A 27738-nucleotide genomic window follows, 5' to 3' on the forward strand; every position below is an offset into this window, starting at 1 on the left:
TTAAACGGGGGATGGATAATTATTGGCTTCTGTCAACTCAGACGGTAATAACGTTGTTTTTAATCGGAATGTTTACGATCAATTAAACGAACGATCTCTCGTAATTACACTTTTAATTAGTATCTAATTATTGCTAGGCGTCAACTAAATACTTCGGTGCCGAACCAATTTTACTTACGATCTCATTTTTGCGACGGTGTATTGGGACGTGAATTTTAATTAAATCTTGAATCGACGCACAGCCTTTATTTGCCGGGGGGCGACTTACCCTAAAACTATTATCCGTGTGTGTTGTGTGCGAATGAAATAAGTTTTCATAAAACCTAAATTGAATAACAAGATTTTTGTTGAGTGTGCACCGGTACGAACTGGTCCTTTATACGTTTCTGTCTGGTGTTATCAGGCTCGGCACTTCCGCAGAACTCGAGTTGCCGGAGTGTCGGAGATATTCCCGTTGCCTGGCACGAATCCTTTGCGAAAACATTCTCTTTGTGAATAACGGCCGTGCCGCCACTCTGCCACTGCCGCCGCCTTTAATTTCCATCGCATCCGACTTGCATCCGAGGACGTAGCTAATTAAAATTGCGGCGCGGCGCGGCGCGGCGCGGCCCGAAATGAAAAGTGCACGCGAATATTTATTTGTTTTTGTTTGTCCCGTAAACGGCGCGGTCGCCCGGGACCGGGACCGGGACCGGGACCGGAGCCGGAGCCGGAGCCGGTTCGAAACTTGTTAGATATGCATCGCGCAATAAATTTCAATCGGATTAAATTGGTGTCGTTATCTGGCCGGTCTAATCTGGAATCGATTATTGCGATGCAATACGTTCCGGGGGTTCGTTCGTTCGGGTGTGCCTTTTTTTTATTATTGTCGGGAAGAAGCAGTGGCACCGGAACCGATGAAATAGTGCACTGGTGTAGGCGACGGCAGAACCGCATGAATATTTAAGCGCATAAATTCGACGCGGATTAGAGCACGGAGACAATTTGAGCGGCTGGAGGCTTACATCACTGAAACAAGATATTTCACTACTTCTCTTATGTTCGGTGCATTGTTTTGCTCCGGCTAGGCCGAACGGATTTGAATACGGTCATATGTGGATGAGGCGGGGGATTAGAAAAACCCACAAATCTAATAACCACTCTCGAAAGTGTTTTTCTTGCTCTTGCCATCCATCGCAACCTCTACTCGCTGCTTTATAATTAATAATTATAATTCATTCCATAAAGTAAATAACATAAAGTTTTCTTGGTATGTAAATGATGTACTGGTTCACTAAAATTATTTTATAATATTTATGGTAATTGTCACTGTTTTATTATTAAAACGTGTTATTGCTATCTTCATTATTATATTTATTGTTATTTATTATTTACAGTATTGGCAGTATATTATAGTATAGGCAGTAGAGCAACTTTTTTAAAATTCAAATAATTTTTGTCCTAGTTAAATAATAATATTAAATTCTTTATTTTTTTATTGTTTATTGCAATGGTTAAATTTATAAAGGGAAGTTAATTTCCAATATACATTTTTTTATTTGTTTTGGACTGGCAAAAAGTCAAATATGCCGATGCTGCCAATTCCCTAATTCAGTAATATGTTAAAAAATGGTGAATGTGCATTTTACATACAATATACATTGACAAGTTTAAAAGTTGCTTTACTTTCTACCAGTACTGTATGTAAATTCGCCAATTTTGATGTTGGGAAAGTTCGAAGAACAATGATGATGATGATGAAAGTAATGAAATGAAGTTAATATATCTTTAATATTTCAAACATTTATTTTTCTTTATGTGAAAGAAGTCGAAGGCTTTGAATAAATTTAAAATTTAATTTGAATAAAGTTATTTTAAATATATTATTTAGACATTATTTATAAACATATTTTTAGGTATGGAAGAGAGTATTGTACAAAGCAGTAAAAAAGGTTATTAATATTAAAATTACGTCAGTTTCACAAAATGAATCCAAGAGAATTGCATGCAGAATTAAATGTCTGTTAAAAGTTAATTTATCATTAAACAGAACTATAGTTGCACATAAGAAAATAGGAAAATAACCTTAAAGATAACCCTTATCGTAAGTTAACATAAGTGTAATTAGTGTTTTTTTATTTGTAATTATTTGTTAATAAATATATTTGTAATCTGTGTTAATCTGACCTACTTGCTAACATTGTCTAAAGTCACAGGTGAGTGACTTTATTGGCTAAAAAATATAAGTTTTGAAAGAAATTATATATTTTTTGAAAAACCAATGTTCGTTCCTATTTAGCGATAACACGTTGGAACAGTAAAATTTGTCTACACAGTGAATTTAAATAATATTATAAAAAGCGTGATGATTTTTTGAGTCCGGACAAAAGAATCAAGTTAGAGTTTCATCGTTCCCGTACGCGAGTCGAAACTGCCTTACATGCAATTCCAGGAGCGCTACCGGAAGAAATTGGAATTTTTAAACGTTCCTAGTCGACTTTAGTTTGCCCAAACCATTACGTTTAATGGCGAAGGAACGAAGAAACGAAGGGAAAAACTGCGTCCACATTATCGTAACACATATTAAATAAGATTTAGATTAAAACGTCTTTGTTTCGCGGTGACGAGCTATATATATATATGTATATATGTATATATGTATATATGGCAGAACTATAGTTAGAAAAGTGGACTGGCCAAAGTGCCCCCTTTCGCCCTTAACCCAATAAACAGGACGGCTTTGCCACTTCCCTCGCGCAGTTTTAATTACACCAAAGGAAAATAAAAAAGGAAAACTTTAATTTCTGCCATGTAGTGTCGTCGTCAGTGGCGCACTTCACGCACGCCGCTCTAAATTCAATTCGTCGCCTTTGACGGTGCCGTTTCCCCGGGCGGCCGAGCTCCTAATTAAAAAACTAGGTGAACGTCGCGTAAAAGAGCCGCGTCCTTTCTGCGTCGCGACGCCACAAGGCACAGGCCGCGAGGATTATAATTATAACGATGTTTGTGCTAAATGCGAGCCGGCAATGGCGCAAATTAGAGGGGCCGCAACATTCAATGCAAATCCTCCGCACCGCGAAAACCAGACGGGCTCACATTGAAACTGTCTATTCAGCTATTCAGCACGTGATCATCGAATACGGTTCATATGAATGAAATCAGATTAAATTTTTTCAAAAGTACCTCACCCGTTTAATTGGCTGCTAACACCAACACTTTCAAACTGAAAAACTGAAATACAACAACTATATCACATGCCCATGATGGTAATTTCATAATTTATGTCAGCGATCGACGAACGAAATTAAATAAGCCCGTCAACACAGACAACGTCGCGTCTCCGCTCCGTGCATACGCAAACACCACCCGGAACCTTTGACAGGAGGGGGGCATCCGGGACCGGCCACCCAAAATCAGTAAACAATTTACATTGCAATAAAACACGGGCGTCCGATGGACGTGCACCGCATGCACACCGCCGGACAAACAGCGTCCAGCGTCGGATTATTTCCACGTCCGTCGCGGGACCATCTGGTCGGCCCGACCGGATCATAATCGTGGAATGGGGGGGAAGGCCCGGCCGCCCCGTCGGCCCTGCGGTCGTCCGGCGTAGGTGCGTAATCCGGGATTACGGCGCTGTTCCGGTTCCGCACCTGTCCTAACAAACGCCGCGGCGTCCGTCTGTCTGTTTGTCGGCGGACCGTTTTGATTTGTGGGATTGGTTTGGGATCTACTATTGGCTTTTTCGATGCGTCGTCTTCCGTTGATGATCCGAATATCAGTTAGCTTACCACTAAAACTGTTTGTCTCAATTTTATATTGGAATGTGTCCAAGATTCAGTGAGTGGCTTGTTTGAAGAAAATTAAAATAAACATTAAAACTGAAATATCTCAAAGACGACTATGTTAAGATGAATGATCTATGTTTCTGTACCATTTTGAAAAAAGCTTATTAAATTTTAATTTCAGGAACATTTTCTTCAGGAGAAACACCTATTTAAGCTGTTAACCTTAATTAGAATTAGACTGTTAGAATAGATAAAAATGAAATTTGTACAGGTGTCCAAATAGAAAAATTAAACTTTATGCATTTGAGTAAACTCAAATATTCCAAAAACGACTGTGTTAATATGAATGAAAGTTTAATAGTTTTAAAATATATTCAGTGACGTAGAAAAAAAAGCAACAAAGAGAAAAATCTCCCAGAATCTATGTTTCTGTAACATTTTGAAAAAAGTTTATTAAATTTAAATTTGAGGGACAACATTTTCTTGAGGAGAAACACCTTGTATATTTAACATTTTAACCTTAATAATTAGAATTAGAATTAGAATTAGACTGTAGAATAGATAAAAATGAAATTTGTACAGCTGTCCAAATAAAAGCATTAAACTGGGTTGCACCCTACCGTAGGATAGGATAATCTTCTCATTCCGGTTACATCTCAATGAAATTCCAAAGTGGCCGGTTCAGATTACCGCGACCCGGACGTCATATTCAAAACGAACTCCGGCATCCGGACCCTCGGTCCTACGTTATAACTAATAATTAGCCATAATTATTCGGCGAATAGTTTGCGAATCTGGCCGTGCAGTGTGAAATTGTACCTTTTAATTGAAATCGTCGCGACTAATTGTCGGTTTATCCGCAAGATAGTTTCCGTTTTGGTGCGCGACGAGACAAAGGCTCCGGCCCGGAGGAATGTAATCGCAGTCATTGTCTGGGGGGCTTAAGGTTGCGAATATTATAATTTACAATTGACGCGAATATTATTTTATGCAAAGCTTAATTATTTGTCGCGTACGGGTGCAACGAAAACGAAACAATCAACACCGGTGTCGGTGGTGCACCGTGTATTTACATACGAACGGCACTGGCGGCCAACGGAGCGGCCAACGGAGCGGCCAACGGAGCGGCCAACGGAGCGGCCAACGGAGCCGGCAGGAATGCACTGCACCGAATGAGTGAGTGCACTTTTCCCTAATGCACCGTCATCGTGCGATAGCCGCGTTATTTCTCTTTTAATAGATCCTTATGTGTTCTTTTATTTCCTTCACGATTTTCCCTAATGGCCTCGCAAATCGATACGAATGATAGGTATTGCCTGCCGTGTTTCCACCGATACCGTCCATCCCTCCGGCCCACGAAAACTGCCCCCTATTACTCGGAAATCCGATATACGATGCTCTTTTATGTTCCCTCATTTTCCTATTAGTTCTTCAGGAAATTGCACCTAATTCGGCTTTAATTAATTTCAACTAAAACAACAAACAAAAACTTATAACAAGACACTATCGAAAACTCCACTCTCCTATTAAGATTTAAATCGTTATTGGACTAAAATTTACGTCTCATACACCTAAATTAATTAAACATGTTTCCAAACCGAAATTTGTGTCTCCCACAACATTAGGCAACTGCGACTAACAACCACCCTCTGAATATTCGTGCGAATAAATAAAAGGGGGAACTAAATTAAATTAGAAATACGAATTTGTCATTACCATATAAGCTGTATCAGTTGAAGCTGTACTATGCAAGTCCTATGCATTTTGATGCGGCAATAACTTTTAGTCATTACAATTTTAATTATTAGTTATAAAATAAATCAACTGTTACGGTATTAACCAGGGTATCATTTAAATTTACAAAAGTTACGAAGAAATGGCCACGTGATCAAGTAGAACAAATAGGAACCCTTGTTGTGTGGGATAAAATATAATTACAAAATATAGTAACCCCTTTATGAATTTAACAAATGCGTAGTTAAACAGTAAAAAAAATAAAGAGTTTAATTTTATTGATGATTGTTTTGGGTTGTCAGAAAATAGAGCAACTTTTGCTATTTAAAGTTTTATTATTACAAATAATTTTTAATTAGTACTTTAATTAATACTAGACTAATATATTGTAAAATTCCCATTATTATGAATAAATTCCAAGCACCTTTTTTAAATGGAAAGCAAGAGATGGTCAATAATATTTGGATCTATATTTTGGCAGGACTCTTACAGAACTGTGAATAAATCTTGCTGATTACTATACTCTTTGTGTCTTTTTTTTGTTGTTCATTATCTCCCATAAATTTTCAAGAAAGTTTAGATCGGCTAATTGAGATGGTCAGTTCTTAACACTAATTTTTCCCTTAAAAGCCACTGCTTCAAATATTTTGTGCTTCGGGTAATTATCTTGTTGAAATTAAAGTTTTAGTGGCAAATTTTTATCTGAATACGGTACCATATTGTTCCTCAACATTTCTTTATATATAAAATAATCCATGATACCCTCCATTCAAAGCAGAGGACCCATAAATTTTTCATGAATAGGTCGCCTTACATATAAAACCCCATCATTGCTAATAATATTAAACTTGATTTCATCACTCCAGGTCGATCGTTATCAATCAGTTGAAGTCCAATGTAAAAGGTAAACCAGGTAAACTCATCTTGCATTCTTGCTCATCCAATTTTATATTTTACTACAATAATATACATCAACGTAATGTGTTCTGTAACAATTATTTATATGACTAATTAAATTAACTGAATTTAATTATTGTTTATCGTCATGTAGACACTCAAATATCAAATATTGAAGCCAATTTCCTGCTGGTACCCTTTTTGAAAGATCATCAAAAGGAAGGTCATATAATCAATTATCGACCCCAACACACATAATAAGCATAAATATAACAACAATCCACTCGGAGTTATCTCCACAACATTTCATGAACAATGTCAAAAAATATACGCTCCGTATACATACTTCGATACAAAAAAAGATAAAAAACATCAATATTCAACGAACGTCAAAACAACATAATTCTGAACAATTTATCTCACATAATAACATTAAAATAGTGAAACCAAATTATGTAACGATATCATAAAAAATTAATAAGATATTAGATGTCCTAAAACACTGCACTCGCCTACGTGTTCAGAAATCTATACAAGAGAAAAACTATTTTATGAGATCATATGGTTTCTAAATAAACAAGATTAACAATAAAATGATTGCAAACAGAACAAACACAGATATTAGTACAAAATGAGTCATTATTAACAAAAAACATATAAAAATTCTTACATAGATTTTGGTTAAGAAATCACACGTCGCATCTACTCGACAGCTCGTACGTAAAAGAACGAATCATACCACTAATCTAGATTAACAATAAAATGATTGCAAACAGAACAAACACAAACACAGATATTAGTACAAAATGAGTCATTATTAACAAAAAATATATAAAAATTCTTACCTAGATTTTGGTTATGAAATCACACGTCGCATCTACTCGACAGCTCGTACGTAAAAGAACGAATCATGCCACTAATCTAAACTTATTACAGTCTTGATCAAAAATGGTTGAAACAATGACAATCAAAAATAATAAATATTACATTAATTAACTCGAATCTCTATACAATAAACAACAATAAACAATCATATACTTAATATAATAATACTTATTTAAATATATCTAACAATAACAATATTAATCGGTTTTAATAAAATATTTATTCGAATGTCTACGTTGGTCGAGTATTTGCCGAATTGAAAATATGATGTCAAAAACAGCGGGAACTTAAATTCAAACACAGCTAAAGCTAAATTCAATATTTTATTAAAATTGTGAAACTTCCATTTCTTACATAGAAGTGCATTCAGTTAAATTGTCCAAAACAATTATGTATAAAATTTAATAGAGTTTTGTGCATAATTCAGACAGTTTAAAATTGCATAAGCAGCAAGTTTGAAACAAACAAAACTGTTGTAAAATTTTATATTTAATTTAGACTGTTAGAGTTAATAATGGAATGGAAATGGCTGAACATGTTTTGAGTCGGTCGATTCGGAATTGAATGGGACTGTTGCCTAACTAATTTAGATTTTTTCCCGTTGATTACAGTTGTAAATTAGTAAGCGGGTATTAGAAAAAGCTCTTAATATTGAAATACGATTTGCTCGTGATTGTCGTACGTGTAGTGTAAACGGGGCAAATAAATTAAACCAAAAGCAAAAATAATGTGTGGTATTAATCCACGTCTTCTTGAAGCCGTCTTGTAGTGGCAGTAAAAAAGTAATTTATGAAAATGTCCGGGGGTATTAATTAAAAGCGAAAACTTATGTATATTAGGTGCTGTGCTCTTATTATTCTAATTTAGTAATTAATGAAAATATTTGTATTCTTACTTACAATGAAAACGAAGCTCGTGCGGTCTGGGGTCGCGTGCAAAGTGCCCAGGGACTTTGCATTAATCAGCCATTTTGATCCTTGTATCATGTGACTAAATTACATACCCGTTCGACAAAATTGAGTCATAATAATTATTTATTAGATGCCATCCACAAAACCAACACAAAATTACACTCTGTCCCGCATTAAGTGTCGATGACTTTCGAATAATTTGCGTCGACGTGACGTGAACGTCGACTATTAACTTCTAATTTGTTGCACTCAAATTAATAACCGACCATTGTACACGACGGATGGTGTCATTTAATTAACTCACCTCTAATAAAAAAGAAAAAAAAATGGGAGCAAAAGTAATCCGTCGAAAACTAATGAAAATCCGAATAAGAGTTGAATGATTAATGACTGACCGTTCTTATAAACGAGCCAATTTACATAGATAGGATATAGTTGCATGATGTGATGACCGGCAACAAGAATAAGTCAATTTAGTAGATTAATTCGTACAAATGTGGCAGAGTAAGACACGAACATAAATCATAGATATAACAATGCACAATATTAACATTCCGAATCAATTTGCGCTACGCTCTAATAAATACCGATCTGTTGATGCTCATTTGCTATTCCGCAATATAATACAATATGGCAACGCGGAATTGCTCTCCTCTCGTCTCTATCCTAGCTCAATTATTGTTTTATAAACGGAATAAACATTATCGGAACGTGTATTTTTAAACCGTCTTTCTCCTCTCCGTTGAACATCTCCTGTGACGGCGGCTGCAGGGACGGAAAGGAAGGCGTCGGAAAGGTTGGAGGGCCCGAGGCCCAGCTAGTAACATCCCGCTGAATTACCCAAATAGCTTTGTTTTCATTCCTCTTCAGCGAACTCGAACGCCGACACTTAATCATAATGTAGAGTCTGGCTTGCCTTTACACTATCTCGGCCCCGACCGCAGAGTACTTTAAACTCTCTTAATGAATTAACCAAACTCCTTGATTTTTTTTTTGTTCGTTGTTGTTGTTGTTGTTGTTGTTGTTGTTTGTAGTGTTTGTGCTGAGGGGTAGGGCTTCAAGTTTTCCTAATTAAGTTGGATATTTGCGGGTTGACCTCTCGTCCAAAATACTTGCGAACTTGATAAGAAATTCGGCCTGTGCTTTTCTCTGCGCTTTATTCCATTTTATAACCTTTTGTATGTCTTAATTTACTTTTTTACACGACGACATTAAAGACGGATTTCCATGACTTGAAAAATAATAAAAACATAAATTTATAACTTTGATGTTGCTATTTCTATTTCTTTTACAAAATTCAACGTGTTTATTAACTTCTTACTAATTAAATTAAATGTTAACCGGAAGTTGTTGGATTTGCCTCCTTCAGACCCGGGGGTCAGTTTAAATATTTAAGACGGTAAAGAAAATTAGAAGAAGTTGAAAAGAGAAGAAAACAAAATAAATAAATAAACAAGCAGTTAAATTAGTTTGGTTAAAACGTAATTTAATATGCGTTTGTCCGCGATTTGACAGGCGTGCTGAAACTTGAAACAATAAACCTGAAGGCGATGGCATAATTGATTTTAAATAAAATAAAATAGACGACACCCTCTCTCGGGACAAATATGACATTTAACCGGGATCGGATAATTGAATCGTCCACATGCACTCCTCGAACGAACGAACCGGGAACCGGGAGGGGATTAATAAAGAACCAGTCAAAGTCGGTAGAAGAAGAAAAAAAAAAAAAATAAATGATTAAGTCCCGCAGAACACTTGAAGGAATTAGCTGGCGAACTGAAGTGATTCTTCAAGTATAAAAATGTATTACGGACATTTCTACTCTGGCTTATAGAAACTGATTCGTGTCTTTTCTCGTAGGTGGGAGTTGGTATGACTGCATGGCCCTATTACAACTAAATGAGAAGTTCGCGTGGCATATTCTTACCACTTTTTTTTTTTTCATTCGCGGGGAATTACGTATCAGCACATCACTGAATAACTCACTTACGGGTTAATGTTTGTTTTTCTTTCGTTCGGTATCGAACGCCGTCCCAACTGCTTGTCATTTTTACCGTTGTACACATCGACCAGTTAGAAAACAAATATTTAAGTAATTGTGAAGTATTAAGGCCTTTATTTATCAGGATAATTGAATTTTTAAGTTGATATCAATTTACAATTTTGACTGATGTATTAAGTAAGTTGAAATTTTTATTAGAAATTAGAAATTGTTTTTTAATCAAATTAATTGTGTAAGGAATATATAGTAGTAGAAAAAAATTTAAAAACATGAAAAAAAAAAAAAAAAAATCCTGAAAAAACTTTGATTAATTCCCAGCAGAAATTCGGTAGAATTTCTAAATAAGTAAAATCCTTAAATCGTTAAATTAGAAATTGTTTTATAATCAAATTGTGTACAGAATATATAATAGTAAGAAAAAGTTTAGAAATTTGATTTATTTTTTGAAGAATATGTATAAAAATAATAATAATTTAAAATGTCGCATGTTTATGACCATCCAACACTTTTTACTATATTAAACAATTCTTGGGTGGTATTCAGTGGAATTATTTCTTTCAGTGGACCAACATATAGTCTACCATCAAAACCAAATAAGTTGATTTTTGATTAATTGCTCCAAACAATTGTATTATTTTTCAATTGTCCAATTAACAAGTGCTCCGGAAAAATTATTCTGCCCTTTCTATTTGTCTTTGATAGTAAAGGTTTTTTGACAGCGATTCTTGTATCTTTCATCCATTAGATGATTTCTGACTGTTATTCTATTAGTTACATCAAGAACCAACCGTTCCGAAATATCCTCATTTATCAGGGGGGACCTTTTTCAGAAATTTCTTCAAAGATTTTTTTATATACAGTAATATATTTTTGAATTATTTTTGTAGTTGTACTTTTACTAACATTTAAAGACGTAATATCCTTTTTTGGTTTGTCCATTTTTTAAGAATATATATAATACAGTAGCACCAATGTATCTGTAATCTGCTGGATTACGGACTATTAAATTAAATAATCAACAAATATTAAATTATAAATGAGAAATAATGTAGATTTAAGGCCATTCATCCATTCATTTTGACTAAGCACAATTATTAAACAGGTTTTAGTCTGTGTAATTTATAATTTGAGGAATTAAGTAGAAAGGTTAACTTTTGTGGTGGGAAATTTGGAGTGGAAACGCGGTCTCTTTATGGGAATTCATCACGACAGTTCGTAAGTCTGTCTGCGCGATACTCGTATATCAAATATAGCGATCGTGCCCCTTGTTTAACCACTCGTAACTGCCTCTAACTCAACAATCGCCTTCGAATGAAACAAATAAAAAATAAAGCGGCGATAATCGTTGAATCATTAAGCGTCCGCGAACCCTTATAAATCGCGAGGCTGCCGCTCGTTTGTGCCCGTGTCTCCGGCCCTCCTAAATGGATATCATCTGCGTGAATAAAGTGAGAGCCCGGATAGATGGCCAATTCCAGGCTGATGCCAGCCCGCTGCCGATTCCTGCAACGCCTTGGAAATTACATATTCATAAACCTTAAGAAGGCACCGTCTTTTCATCCCGGCCCTCTCCCATCTGGTTCCCCATTTCTGGTCCCTGTCTGTCTCCCGTAACTGCACCGTCGTGCCGACAAACGTCACGTTAATAAATTATTGACGCGCGAGTTAAATAAATTACGGGGACGCGTGGCGCAGAAACGTCCCTAACTACCGGAATATTTTATATGTAGGCCGCCCCCTCTTTCAATTTCGCCCGGCCGGTATTTATAATTATGAATATTACTGATTTTTCGCAATTTCATTTTCAATTCGCCCAGTTAATTAAAACGTTTCTTTTTTCAATGGTTAACCTTTCATAATTAAATACCATTTCGTCATAAATATTTAATAAATTTGATTCAATTAAACTTTCAAGATTGCGATTTGCGTTTAATTACGAAATTCTCTGTATACAATCTGATGATTGCGATGATAAAATATGGTTTTTATTTAATTTTAATCTTTGCCCCGATCCATGGAAAATAAATGAAAACCTTTTGTGGACCCGTCCGACCTGTTTGCGCCGTTCAGAATTGCGGGAGAATGAAAACCTACCGCAACAACCTCCGGTTCGAGCACGGTATTAAACATGCAAAAACGTGCACAGCATATGCAGGTTACGACGCGTTTTGCGGTGCATGTTGCAAGCCAATAGGAACACATATTAATGTTGCGAATTAAGGTAATTGAGGCACTTACACAATGAATTCGTGATGCATTTAGATAATATGCGAAATTCCGACAGGACGAAATGACTGAAACGGTCGTGTGGCGGCGACAGGAGGGGGTCTTTTATTTAATATTCATAATTTACGTCATTTGTGTCATTCGGGGTCCGCTGTGTCCACTTTATTGGATTCGATCATGTTAACGACAGCCCCAACGAAATTAACGTCTGCTACTTCAACATACGTTGGACACGATTAGTGACTCTTCTTTTTTCGTGTTAATATCAACGGCCGTAAAACATGTAGCATGAAGTGTGTAAACGCTTTCCATTAAAACAGTCACCAATTGGCGAATTGTAACTGCAGTGATAAAATCCTTTAAGACCGTAACGAGCTTCCGTGCGCCCGCTGAAAACATTAATCCAGGAAATTTGTTTGTTTCCTCGTTACCGTTCGATCTAATGCACTTTGTTAATTACCGCACCGTCCGACTAGAAAAAAATTACAAAACAAAACCGTGGGCTCGGGTCCGATTAATCATGCGTTGATTACGATATTTGACGGGCCCGGCAACAAAATAATAATGAAGTCGACCGTGCCGGTTCGGACCTATTAAATTAATCGAAAGAACGGGCGGCCACCAGCGTTCGGACGCAATTAAAATAATTATGTTTTCGGGGGGTAAAAGAATTATGTATGTACGCACCGTGCGCTCGTTTGTGTGGACGTCGTTTGATCGATACGTTCGCTGAAATTATACACAAAAAAAAAAGAAAAAGAAAAAAATAAACAACACCCGGAAACGAACGACAATTTAGTCTCGTCGTTGCAACGATTGGTGGATCGACAATTTTTCGCGGGCGTTCTGACACGTTGTTTTATTATTCAGCCGGCTAATTCTCATGCGAGAAAGTGTATGTCAATCCGACCCTCGATTTTCCACAAATATTTAATTTCCCTGTTTTATAAATCACCGGGAATTCTTTTTTCGGAATTTTTCACCACATTCGGATTCAAATTGTGATTGTGAAGTATGACTAAAGAGTAAAAAATTGTGTTCATGTTACTTATTCAAAATTAAATTAAATTGTAAATGGGAAAATACAGTATATTATTTAATATTATCACTTGTGTCCTCTTGTCATAAAATATAATTGTATATAAAAGTATAAAACAGGATTTTAAAATTACATACATTTTATTTCACCCAAGGACAGTTTTGACAGAAATCATCCTTTGGTTACTGAAATTTTTAACACTTTCTTCATTAAACTTAAATTTTAAATTACAGTGGTGGCCAGTGAAATGGGAATTGTTTAAATAATATATAGTATATTATTAAATATTATCACATGTGTCCTCTTGTCATAAAATATTATAATTGTTTTTAACGTATAAAGCTGTAAAAAAATTGATTATTTCATATTTTTCTACAATTCGTAAAATGAAATCTTTTCATTACATTACAATTAAATAAAATTAAAAATTCATCTTAAATTTCAATGTGTGATGGTGGCAGATTAATAGCACAAATTTTAAATTAAAACATTTTGTAAGATATTTTATAAAAGAATTTTATTCAAATTTTGTTCAATTGGTTTTTCTTGGTCGTCCAGTTTTATTTTTTCCTTCCAGATAACCGAATCTTGAAAATTGTTGTAAAGTTAGTCGTCTTTCAAATAAAATTTAAAAAATTTATGACTGTTTCTTTTGGTACGATAATTGAACGAATCCGAAAATGTCTAATAAATATTATTTGAAATACAGTAAAAACTCTTTATTCGCGGGGCATATGTTCCGTAAATATGCCGCGAATACAGAAATCGTGAATATGAAATGGTAATTTATATGGGATTATAGGGGATACGTTCCTAGGTGACAAAATAAAGAACAAATATATAAAAAAATCAATTTAATTGAGGTTTTTAATCATATTGATTAATTATTATCTTCAGGCTTACTTAAGCAATGGCTTAAAGAATTTTGTAATTTTTTTTTTTGCTTGGCAGTTTTTAGAAGCTCTTTCAATTCAGACTGACATTCAGCAGAAGCATTAGCAATTTGCCTCTTAAATATATGACTTTGTTCCATACATGGATCAATTTTCTGTTGCTGGATTGCGAACATTTTTAGCTGAGAGTGAAGTTGAAGCTACAGACGACCTTATCTTATCTTCGGATTTTTTTATTGGTCAATTACTCGATCACAGTTTTTGTAACGAATGGAAAGATGAAACTATAAATGCATACGCAATGCGGCTCTTACCAAAGAATGGAACTGTTTGTTTAAATTCTCATAAATAAAAAGTTCTTACTGTATCTGACTGGTTGCGCATTCGCCATTTTTAACAACAGGTATAAAAATGGTGGATGCGAAACAAAAAACTTAATTAAAATATTCTAATGAATTAGGATAAGATATTTGAAAACATAAAATTAATTGCCTTTTGAATGTAATTGTAATTATACAATTTGTTTGCGCATTCACCATATTTAAACATTTATTAAACATCAAAAACACATTTTTTATAGTATTTTAAAGGTTACTTTACTGATTAATTAAAAAAATTAAACAGTACCTGTTAAAAATGGATCTAACAGCGGATAAAATAAATTACTTTTAATATAAACAACTTATTCTTAGAATTGGTTTAATAGTGATTAATTATTGGATAGGTTGCGCATTCGCCATTTTTAACAACAGTTGTAAAAATGGTGGATGCGAAACAAAAAACTTAATTAAAATATTCAAATGAATTAGGATAAGATATTTGAAAACATAAAATTAATTGCCTTTTGGATATAGTTGTAATTATATAATTTGTTTGCGCATTCACCATATTTAAACATTTATTAAACATCAAAATCATGTTTTTTATAGTATTTTAAAGGTTATTTTACTAACTAATTAAAAAAAAATTTAAATAGTACCTGTTAAAAATGGATCTCTAACAGCGGATATGATCAAAATCATATTTTTTATAGCATTTTAAAGGTTACTTTACGGATTAATTAAAAAAAATTTTACTTTTTTATTAGTCCATTTGACGCCGCGTTTACAAAGGATATTGTACCGATGTTCAGATTTAGATCCGCGAATAAAGAAATTTTTAGTCGTGAATACAGAAATTGAGTCGCATCTTTTTATCCGCGAATAGTGGAATAAGGAGCTTTTACTGTATATGATTCATTGCTTATGTCATAATATATTTACTAGGCCACCAGTTTTGGTACATAATTATCATCAGGCATATTGGCAGTTCTGAACCTAATTAATCTTTCAAGGGTGTATTACCCAACTACCTAATAATAAAACAACCTTGCTTTAATTTATTTTTAGACAAATTTGTAAATTCATAATTAAAATAGTATAATAGTCGTAGGTCGTTGTACACTCGGATAAATGAAATTGAAAAAATAAATCAAATCCAGCGCCCATTAAAAATTAGGTGAACGACGCACGCGTGCATTGAAACGGGCGAAAATATTCCGGGGGTATATCATCCGGCATAATCGGGACATTACACCGGAAAGCGCGACCGCAGACAAAGGACCGGAGGGGGGATTCTTGGTCCGTCGGGCGAACGGAAGCCGGAAAAATGCAAAATTTATGAGCTTTTAATATAATGAAGATTAAGGACCGCTAATTGCCGCCGAGCCGGGCGTTATGACGCTCGTTCACCCCTAATCTTCGCCCGAGAAAAATGACAGTGAAAAATCTCGGACAGTTATGAGACATTTAGTGAAAAAAAAAAGGCCGACGTCACCTTCGTCGGCAAGTTTTAATGTCGGTCCGAGCTGATTTTTTCTCTTTGTACCATCGTTAGGTTTAAATGATGTTATTTATATATATATAATGTATTTATAATACGGACGTCCACAAAAGGATGATCCACCGGAGCAAATATTTGTCTTCGACATCCGTTTGAAATTTATGACAGTAGTTTTTGCTTTGGCACAGTGGAAGTTTTAATACGCGTCCTGTTTCGGGATTGCGGGTCTCAATAAAACAGAAACGGCAAGAGGCAAAAGAGCACGGGGAACGCGCATCATCGGCAAACATTAATCCAGCTGAGCACACACAAAAGAACAATAACTCAATTATATAAATTTCCTTGTGATCGAGACGGCACAATACACGTATAAACGTATAAACGTATAAACGTATAAACGTACAAACGTATAAACGTATAACGGTTCCGTCGGCTCCTATCCAACGCCATCCGCCGCACCGCGCCGTGCCGGTATTAATTTCAAATCGGGTGTGGGAATTTGATTAATTGTCGTTTCTTCGCGGAAACATTGTGTGCTTGTTCACGGGAAAATTGCGTTGCATCATTTATTTCATCGGAAAACTACATATTCATGAGAATATATTATGAAATTATTACGATTGTTTCCATTGGGAAATAATAGAAATAAATTGATGGGCATGTGCTTATAATGTTCAATATTAGTACAATCATTTCATAATTACAGCAATTAGAGACTTAACTGTTTTAATTATACGTGTTTTATATTAAAGGGAAGCGATTTCATTTTCTAATTGCCATGTAAATACTCCTTTAACCGCAAATTATGAAAATTTACACAAGGAAAATATTCATTTTTTACGTGTTAAATTAAAGCAAAACGATTTTGTTTTAAAATTGCTACGTAAATATTTTTCAAAACAAATTAGAAAAATTTCTGCACATAAAAACCCTTTATGTTTTATTTTAATTTCGTACGTTGTATATCAAAGGAAAACGATTTCATTTTCTGCCCTAAAATAAATTATGAAATTTTATATTTTTTTAAATTTAATTATGTATGTTTCATATTAAAGGAGACCATTTTTTTTTCTTATCATTATTAAATAAAAACATTTTAATATCGTAATTGATATTTTTCAAATTATATGTAAATACCTTTTTAGAAAAAAATTGGAAAAAATAATAATCATCAACAAGAATTTGCTATTATTCAACTTTCATATATTAAGTACAGGAAAAATTGTACATTTAACTTAGTTAAAGTATGGGCAGTTTTTAAAATTTTAAAATAAATTTTAGTCCACAAAACTCCATTATAGTCAACAATTTTTCTACAAACAAATTCTTGACACAAGAAAAAAATGTTAGGAAGTTGAAGATAATAACTTCTCTTTTGATTACCTCCTCAAAGAAAGACTTTATGGTGGATAAATTAGAAAAACGTTTTAATTTCGTAGTTGATATTTTTCAAATGATATATAAATAGCCTTTTAGAAAAAAATTGAAAAACTAATAAACATCAACAAGAATTTGCTTTCTATTACTCAAATTTCATATAGAAAGTACAAGAAAAAGTGTTTATACGTATTATAACATTTAAGTTAACTAAAGTATGGGCAGTTTTTTTAAAATATATTTTACTCCACAAAACACCATTATAATCAACAATTTTTCTACAAATAAATTCAAGACACAAGAAAAAAATGCTAGGAACTTTTAGGAATTGAAGATAACAACTTCTCTTTTGATTACCTCCTTAAAGAAAGACTTTATGGTGGATAAGTTAGAACTTCTCTGTAATTCTCTGTAATTGTTGTATGTTATCACCGCAGCTTGTTAACTGGGTTATTTTCAAACAAATTGCAGAACAATTTCACAGATTGATTACAGATTAATATCTTGGTTGATACAGTTTCACACTTCACACAACTACTTTTCTTAACCCAAAAAATATTTTAAATAAAGTATAGGAAAAATGGGATAGTTAAAATAATCTTGAAATAATATATACAATTTTTTGGGTGTCTAATAATTAAAAAAGTCGCCAGTGTGGCGACAAAACATTTTAATAGTTGCGTTGAGAATAAAAGTGTAAGAATAATGGCGCAGTAACGTCGCAAGTTATCGAATGTATTATGGGGAAGGTGGCAACTGAGGAGATGGAAAAATACGGGGGCCGTGGCCCGTAGTGTGGGGGGAGCATCTTAGCAATAGTGAATGTACAGTACATCCATAATCCTAGGAGGGTAACAGTAAAAGGACGCGGAACGTTACTGATGGCTTTCCATTGTCGTGGCTGTACCTATGGCCCGTTTGCCGTTCGCCGTTTGTCGTTTGTGCAGCTTAAATAGGATGGAGATAATGCACGGAGAGGCGACCCGGATCGCCATTATCTCGACGCGCCGATGCGAATCCGGAATAAAATAATACCTTCTCGCGGCCATAACGCACACACACACACACACACACACACACACACTCAGATACAGGGAGAAGGGGTGACGGCAGAAAAGCCACATTTTCTTTTCGCTGTGACACATAATTCGATTTTAAGAGGACGTCCCCGAGGAACCAGCCGGTCCTAATGTGTCCTGTAATTTTTGGTAACGACTTTTGAATTGTTTCGTGTCCTTCTTGGAGGGACCATTACGCAAATCCGATCCGCGTTCGAGGCGCCTGCCGCACTAACCACCTAAATGATGTGCGCCGTCGTCTGATCTCTTTGCATATTGCATGTGTGGCCCGTTCAACAAGGAAACACCCGTGCAAACTTTAAATAATTTCAATTTTTCAATGTCTTATTGGCCATTATTTTATTGTGTAGCCTTAAAAAATGGGAGGCTGGAAAAAATATTCTAATAAATTTGTATTTTATAGTAAATCGGGTACAATTCTAGTCATGATGTCGTAGTAATAGTAATTGCTATTACTAATATCCGGATTTTAATCAAAAAAATAAGATAAACTGATTGTAATGAAAATTTTCATATAAATAAAAAAAACTTACACTTTGGAAGAAAAATTTCATACCTAAAACAAATAAATTTAAATTAAAAAAAAAAATGCAACCAGATTTCTTTTTGTTTTCTTCTTGTTTTTATGCACATGGTATATGTAGTCGTAGTAAATTAAAAATTATTATATATTAAAAATATATAAATTGCTACCGCTCTGTATATGCAAATCTAATATAATTTATACCAATTATGAACACACTTTATACTAATATATCAGTGAATATTTTATGTATTAAAAATAATTCTGTTAGCAATAAATCAAAAGAATTAAATATTCGGCTGGCAAAAACTAGACCAACTTTTTAATAAATGTTATGAACTGGCCATTTCAATTTCCCGATCTAAACTTCATTGAAAACTTACACTTATACTTGAAGATAATAACCAGAACAAAAAATTTATTTGATTTTTAAAAAAGTTGCTATATATATATATATATATATATATATATATATATTAAATTATCTTTAGCTAAGATATAACCATATTACAGGTAAGTTTCGACATATTCAATATTATTGGATTTTTACTACATTATTAAATATCTCGAAATTTCAGTATATCTTGACTACAAATAATTTAATGTGTCATCATGAACATACTACAATAATAACCAGGACAGAAATTATTTGAATTTTAAAAAAGTCTCTCTACTTTTTGCCAATATGGTATAATACATACATACAATTTATGTGAGTTTGATATAAAAAGCTATTAACAAGTTTTCATATTAATGTAAATCAATGTACACCTTTTTGAAATTACATAAAATAAATATAACGATATGGTTTAATTAAAAACGGTACAATTCACAGTTAATAATTATAAAATATATTTCATAATATTAAATATTTAAATTTATTAAATTTATGTTAATATTAATGTAGTTGCAATGAAATAACGGAAAATAAACATGAAATATTATTTATTAATGATCACGGTATAAATTATAAGCGGAATTAAATAAAAAATATGAACCGAACCTCCGGTAAAAATGGCGGTGCTTCGCCGCAGATAGCGGCGCTTCCCGGTGGCCCCGGGGGGCACGTGCGATCGTTGAGCCGTAGATGACGGCGTTAGGGTTACGTGCTCGCCGATAACGCAATCCCGTACCCGCTCCCGCCCCGGAATTCATCTCGCACACAAACCGGATCAATGTCGACAATGAAGAAATTGATTGTGATACATTCTGTGCTGTGTACATACATGTTATTTTTACCGTTTTTGGGCCGCCCACGGCGCCCGAATTAAAAGTCAATATTTCGCCGGGCCGAAACTAATTTCAACTTTAAATGCGGTGTATTTTCTAAATGTTTCTAATAAGTTTCGGTGGCCGGGCCGGGCCGGGCCGGGCCGGGCCGGGCCAGGACGGGTGGAAAGTTCGCGACGAAGTAAATCAGCAAGTTGTGTGTGGAGCGGCGGTCCCGACCTGGGAAAGAAGGACGGTTTTCGCAGAGGCTGGCTGTGTCGTTGCCGCCACCGAAACTTGCACAAAGCGTCGGACTTCCATTCTCGCCCTCCCCCGGGGGCAACACGGAAAGTTCTGTTTTGTATTTGGTCGTCGGGCGTTCGCATAAAGCATGTTTGTCACGGGCCCGACACAATCGTCGCCCGATCTACGCCGAACGCCGCACTGCACTGTCAAATATCCACCTATCACAATTAAAACGATGATAGCGATGTTTACGGTTCTTGTGAGGGGAACGCCGAAACGCCGTCGACGAAAACACCCGACGAAATAAATGTTTATCAAAGAGCCTTTTTACATTGAACAGATGTAACTGTGAAAATATCCATTATTTTCTAAGTCTAATTGCTTCATCAATATGTCAATTATAGTACGTGTCGCCAGAAATGATCCGTTGATCCGTTTTCGGAGACGGTCCAGATGGCCTCCCCTCTGTCCCGAACCTCGTCACTGCGATAATTAAGAGACCAGCCAGCGACTTTCAATCTGTCTCGCTCATCTACTTTGTGTTTTCTTATCTCCGTGACAGATCGACAAATTAAACAAGTCTCTGCAAATTTGCACTTGTACGTTTGTTGGATCGTTGTTTTTGAATTAAACATGGCGAAAAATTTATTCTTGGAATTATTCACAGCGGCGGCACTCGGCATGAATAAAAATTAACTTAATTGACTTGACAAAGCCCCTTTTGAAAATTTAAAATAACACAGGGCTAGAGACAAGATTTCCTGTGTAATTTTAGCTAATTAATTGTTTGTTCAACTCTTTACCTAATATACATGTCTGAAAAAGTGACGGTTGTTGAGTGCCGTGTATCACGTACCATCACGTATAAAGTTATCCAGCCCTTTGCAATCGTTCGCGGGTGACCCGTCGAAGGACATAAACCAGAGTAACGCGAATTTTAATAAATAAACTCGTCCCAGTCATTTTTTCCCTTACATTTTGTTATCCATGTTTGTAAAATCAAGTTTCGCGATCTTTATTGCAAAAGTTTCGAGGGAAATTTATCACCTCACTGGCTGTAATATATCGTGTACGATGTACAGAAGGCGCGGTGTCGGTGCTAAACTTTTATAAGATATAACTTCTTGAGGTAGGCAGTAGCCAGTATCTCTTTTAATGCGCCACTTTGCGGCCTTATCTAATAATAATGAGACCGGATTATTTTTAAGGCGGCCTCTAAAAAGTATACTTGACCTGAGAAAAGGAAAAGTTGGCGAACTTTCGCTGCGTTAGGGCGGCGTAACGTAACAGGTAATTTTCGGAAATGATGCTCAATCACCGTGGGCTGTTAGTAACGTAAAAGTTAAAGATAAAGGTAAGATTGATTCGTCGTAATTGTGTACGAACGCATCTTATCATTATCATATCTCATTAAATTGCGAAACGACTGGATGGTGCGGAATCCGTATCAGACGTCTTCCACATAAATCACATCAGACTTCATTTCCCCCAAGAACTCGCACTAATGCGAACGAATTAATTTCGGCCGGTCGTAATCAGGGAAAAGTAGCGGCATTAACAAACCGTAGGAACACTCCGGTATCTGCACGACATCAATAAAATCGCGAACGCGGAGCACTAAAACAAAAGTTAGCGACGGTTTTTCGGCGGTCGTCAAGGTTTATGGAAAGTGTCGTTCCGTGTCCGTTACCTACGTTTACGGCCATCGGTGACGACTATTTATTACAAACGGATGGAACACTTTCATTAGCCAAATTCGATTTCGGATCGAACACACTAACATTTTCTCGCATTTGTTTAAACTCCTTTTTTGACACACTCAACAACTCAACAACTTTCAATTTATTCAAAACATTCACACAAAATTTACATCATCTTCTTGTTTCTTTTAAGATTCCTTCTATTACATTTATAATATTTTTTTGAATTAGGTACTGTATTGACAGAAAGTAGGACAACTTTAAAAATACATAAATTGCTACCGCCCTGTGTACGCAAATCTATTATAATATATATCAATTATGAACACATTGCCCCAGGACGGATCCACCTTGTCGTGGTCTTGGGGCTCAGTACCGCTCCACAAGCCAGTGGTAGTGGGGAGCTAACGGATCCAACACCTGCAAGTCCAATCCATCCCCAGAAAGATCTTCGATCTTCCTCAGATTGGACTTGTTCTTCTCGAACCTGTTGACAGTGGGCTGGCGTCTACGTCAGCTTTAGTCTTCTGGTTCAGCTCACCCGCATACGTTCACACGTATGCGTTATCCATCTGGGTTGAGATCTTTTGGATCGGTACCCGGGGGGGGGGGGGGGCTTTCTGTCTTCTGACTTTCCCCTTATAAAAAAAAAAAAATGAACACATTGTATTCAAACATATCGGTGCATATTTCTGGTATTAAAAATAATTCTGTTAGTTACAAATCAAAAAACTAAATATTCAGCTGGCAAAAAGTACAGTAACTTTTTACTAAATGTCACTAATCTCTACAAAATCCATAATAATTTTTAAGGTTATAGTCAATATAGTACCTCCAAATTAAGGTGTTTGGAAGTTATTAATAATAATGGTAATTTTACAATATATTAGTGAAGAATTAATTAAAATACTAATTATAAATTATTTGTATATTATATAAAACTTTAGTATCATAAGTTGCTCTACTTTTTGCCAGCCCAAAACAAATAATCATCAATAAAATTAAACTCTTTTTTTGTATTGTTTAACGATGTAATTGTAAAATTTACAAAGGGAATTTAATTTCTAATATATATTTTGTCGAACATAATAACCAGGACAAAAATTGTTCGTCCACTTTCTGCAAATACTGTACAAACAAGTTTAAATGAAGGCTTGTACTGTAGAAAATAAATGTGTGTAAAACCATTAATTAATGTTGGTGAATTACTGAGAATTAGTCGCGTGAATCTTAATCTAAAATCATAGTTCCATTAAATACTAACATAAACTAGAAAGTAAGTGGGTAAATAAAACGTTACAATGCTTGATAAGCAAGTTTGATCGGATTGGATAAGGTCCGCGTTCCACATTAAAACTTATAAAATGAACGTCACCTACGTTTTGTTTTTGCGTTGCGACGTCAGATCTGTCGCCATGTCGGCCAGAAAGTTTCAACGCAAACTACATTTAAATTGCAGGATATTTAAATCACAATCAACAACTGGCAGTGATTTTATTTTTGCAATTATGCAAGAACGTCGCATTCGAACCGAGCTTCGGTGCAATTTAATTGTAATTTGGTTAAAATATCAGACAGCCAGCTCGACGTACTCGCGGCGCTCGTTGATCTCACGGGAGACCGGATAGAACGGATAGAACGGATAGAACGGATAGAACGGATAGAACGGATAGAACGGATAGAACGGATAGACTGGATCGCAGATTATTTATTTTTATGCCGTTTTATTCGGATTTATTTACAACTTGTTACTTTCGGACGGATCGTTCGTTGTTATTAATTCGTCGTCTCGTCGAAGATCGGGAAAGAACCGGTCGCACGTGCCGTTTATTTAAATTGTTTGTTACGTCCGTTAAAGTCTTGTGGCTGCGTTCGTCATTATTGAAAATTATTTTTTCAATTATAAACAATCGGTGTAGGTCGGTCGTACGTCGTCGGTGGAAAATTAATAAGTTCCGATAATTGCATTTTTAATATGGGAAGCGATGCGCCTTCGCACACGACACGCTCATACGATATGAACGTGCCGTGTGCCGTGTGCCGTGTGCCGAGTGCCGAGTGCCGAGTGCCGTGTGCTGTGTGCCCGGTGCCGCATTTTTAGAACAGCATGGGGAAATGTGAATAAACGATGTTATAATAATGATTGTGCTCGCGGATAGATACTGGTTCGCTAATGGAACCGATTTCCTGTTTAGCATTTATATGAGCCTAACTAAATGTCGACGAAAAGTTTAATTAAAATTACGTAAATTTCGAAAAATGACGACATCAAGCGGTGAAATTTAAGAATATTATTAAATATTAAAATAATCTTGACAATTAAGAGATGTATGGGGTGGTAAATAATAACTAATAATAAATATTGAAACATAAAATTTTGTATAAATATTGACTGTTGGGAGTTTTAACATAAAAATTCCCTTTTCCTCTGGTATTATATGCATGAATGCCAGTAACATAACTTTTTTCTATATAAATATTATGGTATAATCTGGTTTTTACTAATATTACTAACTTCGCTTCATTAAGCTTTATGAAGCTTTACATTTCCAACATATCTTTCTTTTATTACAGTACATTTATTAATTAAATATTAATACTGTAATAAAAAATATGCATTTATTTTGTACTTTCATTTATTCAAGTTACAATTAAACAAAACTGAATTACGATAATTAAAATGAGGACTAATGGTTGCTTTAGTAAACTAATATCCTCGTGTTTAAATTAAGTTATAATCTATTTTCCTAAATAAATAAATCTTTTTGAATATTGTGGTGTTGTTAAAAAAAAGTATTGGCAGAATCTAGAGCATCTTTAAAAATATGTAAATTGTTACCGCCCTGTATATGTAAATTTAATATAATAACTTCCAATTATGAACACACTGTATACGAACATATCGGTGAATATTTGATGTATTAAAAATAATTCTGTTATATACAAATCAAAAAACTAAATATTCAGCTGACTAACTGTTACTAATCTCTACAAAATCCACAATAATTTTTAGTTTTACAGTATACACCAAAGTAAACTTAATAATTAAGCTAATATAGACCTTAGGTACGACAGGGGCTGATATTTAGAAACACTATGGTGCCATATTCAGATAAAAATATGCTGTTAAAACTTTATTTTCAACAAGACAATGACCCGAAGTACACTTCAAAATATTTGAATCAGCTTTTAAGGGAAAAAATTAATGTCATGAATTGGCCATCCCAATTTTCTCGTTCACGGTTCTGGAGGAGTTCTGGCAAAATGTGGATCCAAATATTATTGATCGTTTTCCAATTAAAAAAGGAGTTTGTAAATTATTCATAATAATGGAAATTTTCCAATATAGTAGTGTAGAATTAATTAAAATAGCAAATACAAATTATTTGTAGTAAATAGCATAAGTTGCTCCACTTTTTGTCAGCCCAAAACAAATTAAACTTTTTATTTTTTTTTTTAATTATTTTATTATGTAATTGTTAAATTTATAAAGGGAAGCTAATATTCAATATACATTTTTTGAACATAATAATCAGGACAAACATTATTTGAATTTTAAAAAAGTTGCTCGACTTTCTGTCTATACTGTATATTTATACTTATCACATTATCCATTTCAGGATAACAGATAACTCCTGATTTACAGCTTCAAATATATAATCTGCAAATATACAAATATATATGTATAAGTCGAACAAAACAGGCCCCAGCACTATACCTTGTGGAACGTTCACTTATTTTGTTAATTGGGAAGAAACGCAGTTGAGTAAGTTTCAAACCAGTTAGTTAAGTACGGTTCAACAATACCACAATGTTCTGTCTAATATACAATTATTTAGCTGTGCCATTTTTGGAAGAGCGTGTAGTTACGCATAGAGGATAGACGATAAAAATTTATTCTGAGGTGAAAGAATTTAATTCAAGATACAGAACATACAACATTATCGAACAAACTAGAAGAAAAATGGGCATTGTGAAGAGGAGTTTCATGTCTGGGACAGGATCTGTTTGGTCGTGTCGTCTTTGTGAGGAAGCGCTTCGTAATTTATTTTTTAATAAAATCCGAAATCAGTTTGCCCGTTTTAAAAAAGGCAAAAATGGCAATTTAGATTAATTCAAGATCTTATCCGAGTTGTCACATCGTCGCCTTTGTCGTCGCCCGAAATCATCACGGTCGGATTCGTTCCGCATCCGCGGCCGTGTTTCCTATCCAATTTCCATTAAATTTCAATTTAATATGTTACACATTCCCATTTACTTGTACACTCTCTGTGGAAATTTTCAATACACCTTGGGGGATTTTTAGGCCGCGGGCGTACGTTTGCACACGCGTCGCAATACCTGAGCCGGCGAATCGAGAATTTCGCCGGAGCGTCGCGATGCAAACGGCAAATCGTTGCTGCACTTATCTACCCGTCTAACTTTAAATTGGAAAAAGCTAAACTAATTTTTTCGCCCCGAAACGCCATTCCATATTAATTTTAATGCTTACAATTACAATTACAATTACAATTTTGATTATGTAAATATTCATTAAATATTTATTAAAAGTTCTATAAATGTCAATTTTATGTTATATAAATTAATATCAAAATCGATTGAAATATCATTATATCTTTTATATTAATCATTTTATATTGCATAAAGTAATTTAAACAAAGTATAAAAAATGTATACAAACATATCGGTAAATATTCCTTGTATTAAAAATAATTCTGTTAGCTACAAATCAAAAAACTATATATTCGGCTGGCAACTAAGTTAATATAGTACCTCGTGCAAAGAAATTATTTTACAAATTAAAATCACGGATTGTATCGTTCTTTCAATCCAATGAGAGAAAAATCAATATCGCCTAATTGTAACGCATGTTTTACCACAATTTTCAAGATTTGGTGATGTGGAAGAAAAAAATAAAACTGGAAGACCAAGAAAAACCAATAGGTTTCAGGATAAACAAATTTTATCCTACTCCAAAAAGATCCTTTCCTGAGTACCAGCAGAATAAAAGGTCTACTTGAGACACAATTTGGAATTAATGTTTCTTCAAGAACTGTAAGAGATAGATTACTACAAGCAGATCTTCATGGGAGAAGGCCAGAGAAGGCAAAAAACTACTAAATTATCAGAGAAGAACAGATGAGCCAGAGTTGAGTTTATTAGGTCTCTTTTACACTGGACTTTAAATGATTGGAAACGAGCGATCTGGAGTGATGAAATCAAGTTTAATCTGGTCAGCAGTGATGGGCTTTTATATGTAAGGCGACCTATTCATGAAAAGTTTAACCCAAAGTTTACCATACTTACTGTTAAACACGGCGACAGGTCGATAATGGTATAGAGCAGCTTTTCGAGATTTGGAATGGATCCTCTTCTTTGAATAGAGGGTATCATTTTATATATTGAAATATTGAGGAATAATATGG

The 27738-nt window shown here is 34.6% G+C and overlaps 1 protein-coding gene across 5 annotated transcripts in view; it reads right to left on the minus strand.

Annotated features, from left to right (window-relative positions):
* LOC109600130 (synaptogenesis protein syg-2) overlaps positions 1-27738 on the minus strand; it is a 154875-nt gene that overhangs the window by 101658 nt on the left and 25479 nt on the right. Inside the window, exon 1 of one of the 5 annotated variants that reach the window (XM_049964738.1) lies at positions 7244-7289. The exons of 1 other annotated variant lie outside the window; for it this stretch is intronic. The gene's annotated coding sequence lies outside the window, so the exon portion shown is untranslated. Of the gene's footprint in view, positions 1-7068; positions 7141-7243; positions 7290-27738 lie in introns of those variants that run through there. 3 more of the 5 variants (XM_020016215.2, XM_049964742.1, XM_049964730.1) reach the window with 3 other exon arrangements.

This window comes from Aethina tumida, chromosome 1, assembly GCF_024364675.1.
Source record: "Aethina tumida isolate Nest 87 chromosome 1, icAetTumi1.1, whole genome shotgun sequence".
NCBI classification, from domain to species: Eukaryota; Metazoa; Arthropoda; class Insecta; order Coleoptera; family Nitidulidae; genus Aethina; species Aethina tumida.